The sequence below is a fragment of the Alosa sapidissima genome, chromosome 10 (genome assembly GCF_018492685.1).
Source record: "Alosa sapidissima isolate fAloSap1 chromosome 10, fAloSap1.pri, whole genome shotgun sequence".
Classification (NCBI taxonomy): domain Eukaryota; kingdom Metazoa; phylum Chordata; class Actinopteri; order Clupeiformes; family Clupeidae; genus Alosa; species Alosa sapidissima.
Window position 1 is genome coordinate 1,192,243 of NC_055966.1, and position 6,768 is coordinate 1,199,010.

Consider the following 6,768-nt stretch of genomic DNA (forward strand, 5'->3'; position numbering starts at 1 on the left):
GCCTCATGTGTTTTCAGGTTTGAGGGCTTTTCTTGGCAGGATTGACCTTGGTTAGACGTTTTGCTTCCATTGGCGCATTTGTCTCATGTTATTTCTCCGTATAGAAAATAAAGTCAATTTTCGACACACGTCTGTTGTTACTTCATGACTTATGTATCATAAATAGTCAGATCCTATTCTATCATACACATTCAGATACATTTATTGAATTAATTTAATTAAAAACAGCCTTTGGGATGAGTGTTACAACTAACCCACATATGGGGCAGGTTGTAACATTTCACCTATCGCCACTCTCGGTGGAATTGTAAAACAACGTAGCTCCTACAAACAAATTTCCAGTGCATATGTGTAACAGTTGCTTGTTAAAAAGTATAACTATTGAAACTCAAATGATTTTAGAATTATTTAGCCGTAACCAAAAAGTGTTACTTTGTGCCCCGCGCTCCCCTAGTCTATATTATTAGACCATCTTAATTTTGCCCATATGTTAGTCTAATGCAAGTTAGACCGTTTCACAAAAATAAAGACTGACTTATTTTAGACCAAAATAATTAGACACCTTACCCCCCAGGCTAACTTCTGGGACTAGATCCTATATACAGTATAACCAACCAGAAAAACTCAGAATGTGATATTAAAGCTCATTAATTGTATTGCAGCATCGGCTATATTAGGCTGTTATCAGTCCCTCCAGGAATTCGCGATGTTGCGATCGCAACAATTAACGCAAATTCAGCAAATCCTCGTGAATTCTGGGCGACCTCGAAATTTTGTCCAAACACTGCAACTTTTTCGCAAATTTGACCAATCATCATGGTTTCCCCGTGAAATTTCACCTACCACAACAGCCCATCGCGCAGAATATTGAGTCAGATGCCACACTCACTTCTGTAGACACCAGAGACTGCACTAACTTCACTCCTCTGCAGTTTTGATGACAATAAATAGAAGGCTAACGTTAATGATCTGTTTTACTTACTCATTGAATCTATGTTAAATCAACATTATTTTGTCAATGTTAAAATCATTGAGTCAACGTCGCACTTAAACATTGATCCTATAACATTTTGCACCCTCTATTAATATTGAAGCAATGTTGAAATTACAACCAAACTAAAGATCAATGCGATTTCAATGGTATTTCAATTGATATTAAACCTCAGTAAACCACTTTTAATCTGGAAACATATTGGGAAATTCACATCCTGCTTTATATACAGCCAGGATAAATTTGACTAGGCCTAGTAAGGCTGGTTTAGACTACACAATCGTGCATAAATAACCAGACAACTTATCAGTTTGAAAATCAAGTGCATTTATTAACTCTTCTTCATTTAGAAATTCACGTGTGTTGTGCTTCCCTGCCATCCATTCAGTATAGCATTCATAGACCACCCGTTCGCAGTTAGCCCTCCACCATCCAGTAGCAGAGTGAAGTGGCACCTAACAGAAACAGAAGAAAAAGAGATAGACAGTGTTAGATAAATATGTTCAACTGAAGGCTACTTATAATTGAAACTTTAGAATAATCATAGAATATATATTCTATATGTTTGTTGAGTTTGCTGTCAAAATGCCAGGCTGAAGATGGTGTTAGAATAATTCAGTTTCGCAAGCTGGGTGAGCTCATTGAACATGCCGTGTTTGCTAGCAGCACCAGCCATTCGGGCAGCTCTGTTCGTCCGAACACTTTTGCTGCCCAATGAACGGTTAATGATAGCAGTCTAGTCAGATATGACTTAAAGTTGACTTATATCAGTATTGCTAAAGTTAGCCTATTAAACTCACAAAAATATGATCACCAGGAGTTACATAAATGTTAGCTAAATCTCCACGTAAACCAGCAGCACATCTTCAGCCTATAATTTTGACAGCCTAGAAGCTAACGTTACCGGTAGGCCTAGCACTACTTCATATTTTATTATCATGAGTATAATAAACTGTAACTTACTGACAACAAAGGTAGGACCTAATTATAAATCAGACTGCCGAGTAACGTTAACCTAACATTATGATGAACTGCCATAACGTAAGTTAGCCTAAACATTAATTTGACAACGGCAAGTAAATTTAGCTAGCCTAGCATTTGAATCAGTTTGTAAATCTGACAGTATGATGTACATAGACTGTAAACATGACCGAATTTAATGTAGTACACTTTTACAATAAAACATTATCGTTTGATAAATAAATGCTTGCTTACCATTAAGGAGAAGTGAACTTGACAGAGAGCTGAACACCCCCGTTGGTCTGACTGAACTGTTGCTGAAAATGAACTGGACAGTTCAAACATCGTCGCGCGGTCAACTATTAACGTTTTTCATGTGACGTATTCTAGGTTCTATAGCTTTGTTTACATCCAGCCAAAGATCCTTGATTACTAGCGGTAATATATATTACAATAATTAATTATTATTATTATTATATTATTAATATAGATTACAAGCTCCGCTTGAACCCTCTCTGATCCAGCTGGTAGGCAAGGGACAAGTTGAACCCATTGAACATCGTTGTCTGCAGCTTCCTTTCAGTAGGCTACATCTCTGTATTTCAGCAATGTCAACATTTCAGGCATCAATAAAGGTGATGATGAAACGTTATCCCATTGTTCAATATTTGATAGCCTGTCACAGGAACGTTGTTTCGCTAAAATCGCCCTGATTTGGTGCATTGATCTGTATCGATAACGTTATGGGAGAACCTGCATGTAGCCTAATGGTAGCCTAACTTTTTTTCTCTGTTCAAAACTCGGTTTACACGAAGACAATAGCCTTTCTTAGAAGCTGTGAAATTTGACCAGAAAGGAACATGTCTTCCTTCTGAAAGCTGACACAAAATCAAACAATATTTGATCATTTAACTTCAACTGAACAGCGACAGGTCTTGGTAGGCAGTAGACTCAGCAGACGTTAACACGGTAGCCTGCTGTTATAGCCAGAGTCAGTCAGCATCATGTAACATTAATGGCGAATCCTGTAACATATTATATCATATAACAGCGATGGCTTATTCGAAGACGATCTGCATGGATATATAACCACCCAGAAAAACTCAGAATGTGAGTGATAAAGTTCATTAATTGTATGAAACTTTTTATTAGTTATCCATTGCAGCATCGCCTATATTAGGCTGTTATGCTAGCTCAGCCTTTAAATATGTTGTTATTTTGGTCATGTGGACTTGATTAAACGGGTAAAGATAATTCATAAACTGCTTATTTCTTACATGACTGAAGCAGTAGCCTAGGTTCAACAGTGGTGTTTGAGGTTGCTGTGTTAAGTTGTGTGTGATCTAAACAATTAGGATCAAATCAGTTTATTTTGACATACGGGAGTTAGCATGACCTATAACGTTAGCCTATAGCACATAAGCCTATTCTGTTTTCATTTATTAGCATTTGTTGTGATTATATAATCAAATGACACTCATGATAACTTGAAATAGAAGGACAGAAGATAGGTGATTGGTGTCCACAAGCACGAATTTCACGAGACAAATTAGAACAAACTGTTCCGGTAAAAATAATCTTGCCATGTTTAAAATGCTGCACTTTTTCCCTTCATAGCCTATCTCTGGCAATTCATTTTTGGATGACTGTAGATAGTAGTATTTTAGCCTACGTATTCGTAGACAGTAGGCTACACCATTAGGCTATCTTGAGAATAAGACTTCACAGCTGCTAACGATCATTCTCCACAACCACGAGGATAGGTAGGCTAAATGGTCGTTCGTCGCCTTTTTGCTTCTTATTGTAAAACCAACTGTTAGGGCCTACACAAGTGGTCGGCATCCCGGTCAATATTTGATATTAAAATTTCAATTTTGAAGCTATTTGTAACTATGTGTAGCCTATGCAGCCCGACTGTTGTAGACTTGCCTACCACTCTCTGCAGTGCCTTGCCTGCATTCTTGCCTACCACTCTAGTTGTAAACAAACGGTCACATGACATTATGACGTAGGTGCAAAACCTTAATAAATCCACTACTTTTCAATCACCACGTTAAGATTTCCCAGTCAACCACAAATCCATGACTTTTCAAGATATTTTAGTGAACTATGTATCGATGCTCTATCGATTATGGCAACATAAACTATAAACCAATGTTGTTTCGATATCTCTCTTATCGATATTCATGCACTGTCGGGTTTTTGTCAGGATTGTAATGCTGATTCAATGTCTATTTACCATTGAGATTTCAATATCAACCAAAATGATGATTTGGATGGAAAATCAACATCATATCAATGTCACCTTGCTATCTGGGGCTGTCATCTCAACCTAGTGTTGCTAACCTGCCTAGGCTATGAAAGTAAGTTAATTAAGGCCTACTCAGTGTACTGACATTTGAGCAGGCTACAATATGCAACCCATTGGCAAACGTTTACACCTGGAGATGTCTTTTTAGCTCGTGTCATGTTTGCTTGTGGGCTCAGTTTGTGTAGTGCAACCAAAATCATAGAAATTAATAACATTGTAAGACATTTACCTCTTCTATGATCCAAGAATGATTTCATACGAGTTATTTTTTAACATTTATTTTAACTAATGACATAGAAAACACCCCGAATTCCATCCACATCGTAATGCACTATGCAAAAAGTTATTTCCAGTCGTAGCCGAACACAGTGAGATGCAAGCGTTCCAATCCACTTAGAAATGTTTTTATGCTAGTCTCACGTCCTTAAAGTGGCAGGCAGTCAATTAGACACACCACCAATGTAATAACATTAAAGAAAAGTGTAGTCTAATAGTTTTAAATCAATATGAAATTACTAGATACTTAGTTGGCTATTAGTAATTATGCAAGTCCCAGAATATGAATTATTAAAAAGATATGAACTTAATATGAATTACAACACATGAATGTATTGAAACATATGACATGATGCCATCTCTTTAGGGGGCTGTCTTTTTTGGACAGTTCTACGAAGGGATTTTCTGTAACCCTTCCTATTTACCTTTATTTATACTTTTTAATAAGCATCAAGATGATCAGTGTAATTTTGGTCTTACTACCCTCAATTAAAAAATAATAAATTAAAAAAATCGCAACTATTTTTGCAATTTTCACTTCCTCTTGCAATTTCTTCGCAACAAACAGCTGAAAACACCGCAACTTCCATCGCAATGTTTTAGAAAAGTTGTCGCGAAATCAGGCATTTTAGATCGCAGCAATCTCAAAAAATCCTCACAAAATCCTGGAGGGACTGTGTTATGCTAGCTCACAACAGCCTTTATGCTGTTATTTTGGCCATATGGACTTGATTAAACGGGTAAGGATAATTCATAAACTGCTTATTTCTTACGTGACTGAAGCATTAGGTTCAACAGAGGTGTTTGAGGTTGCTGTATTAAGTTCAGTGTGTGATCGCAACACAATTCATAGGATCAAATCAGTTTATTTTGCCATATCTGGGAGTTACAGTAGCCTACTGACCTGTCCTGTAAGCCTATTCTGTTTTACTTTCTTAGCATTTCTTGTGATTATATACTGTAATCAAATGACTCAGGATAACTGAAATAGAAGGACAGAACATAGGAATGGCATGTGATTGATGTCCACAAGCACAGATTTCACGAGACAAATTAGAACAAACTGTTCTGGAAAAAATATTGCCAAAAAGAAATATGTTCAGTGCAATCAATCATCATTGGGTGACTTTGTATAATTTGAATACCTGTGTGCACTCATTAATTCTCCTCAGATTCTCCTCAGATTTTACTACTGACTATTTGCAGGCCTCCAAAACACTCAGCTAAAGTTTTTCTTAAAGAGTTAGGTGAATTGTTGTCAACTATCTGCATAGAGTTTGACTGTCTTATTATATCAGGAGATCTATTTCTTGAATTTCCCCTGGGGATCAATAAAGTATCTATCTATCTATCTATCTAGATCTAAACTTGCATGTGGATAATCCTAAAAACGGTTATGCCAAGGAAATTATTGCACTACTTGATACCTTCAACCTAACACAGCATGTACAGGGGCCAACACACACTCTTGGCCATACCCTCAACCTTGTTATCACAAAGGGTCTCAATGTCTCTACAACAGTTAGACCTAGCCTTATCCGATCATTTTTGTGTGTTCTTTAATGTGTCTGTCACCACACACTCAGAACAGATCTATGATCGTAAAAAGGAGACTCATAAATGAACACACAAGTGCTCTCTGTGAGCAACTGCTCTCACAGACATTTAGTCAGTCCCTCCAGAAATTCGCGATGTTGCGATCGCAACAATTAACGCAAATTCAGCAAATCCCTGCGAATTCTGGGCGACCTCGCAATTTTGTCCAAACACCGCAATTTGACCCCAAGCAACGTTTAACATCATAAAATATATGGTTCACTTTTTTTTTGTTTCATGACTTTTCCTCAATTGAAGGGTACAACAGAGTAAGCATGAAATTTGTACAATAATATGTTTTCAATGTCCTGTACAAATATTTTGTACATTGGTGTTCCTTGGGGTCAGTTTGACACCAGCTGTATGAAACATAAGATACATGAATAGATTCATTGTGGATATTATTATTGTAATAGTATGAGAATATATTGTTATTATCATTATTACATAAACAAGTACATATTACATAAAACAAGTCATTTGGCAGGACTGTATAAGTCAAAAGGTGAAGCAACAGCAAGCCTTTGGGCTGCTGACACTGGATGGGTAATATTGCCAGCCAGGGTTCCACGGTTCATAAAGGGGTGTGGGGGAGTGGGATTGTTTTGTAGGGCTTTTGATGGTGGTTATTACA

General features: G+C 37.0%; 1 long non-coding RNA gene across 1 annotated transcript; it reads right to left on the bottom strand.

Annotated features, from left to right (window-relative positions):
* Positions 1-1,297: 1,297 nt before the first annotated feature.
* On the bottom strand, positions 1,298-2,294 carry LOC121721002. Its single transcript, XR_006034717.1, has 2 exons — positions 2,207-2,294; positions 1,298-1,446 (listed from the first exon to the last, which is right to left on the bottom strand). It is a non-coding gene; the product is annotated as an uncharacterized LOC121721002 (long non-coding RNA).
* Between the last annotated feature and the right edge of the window lie 4,474 nt (positions 2,295-6,768).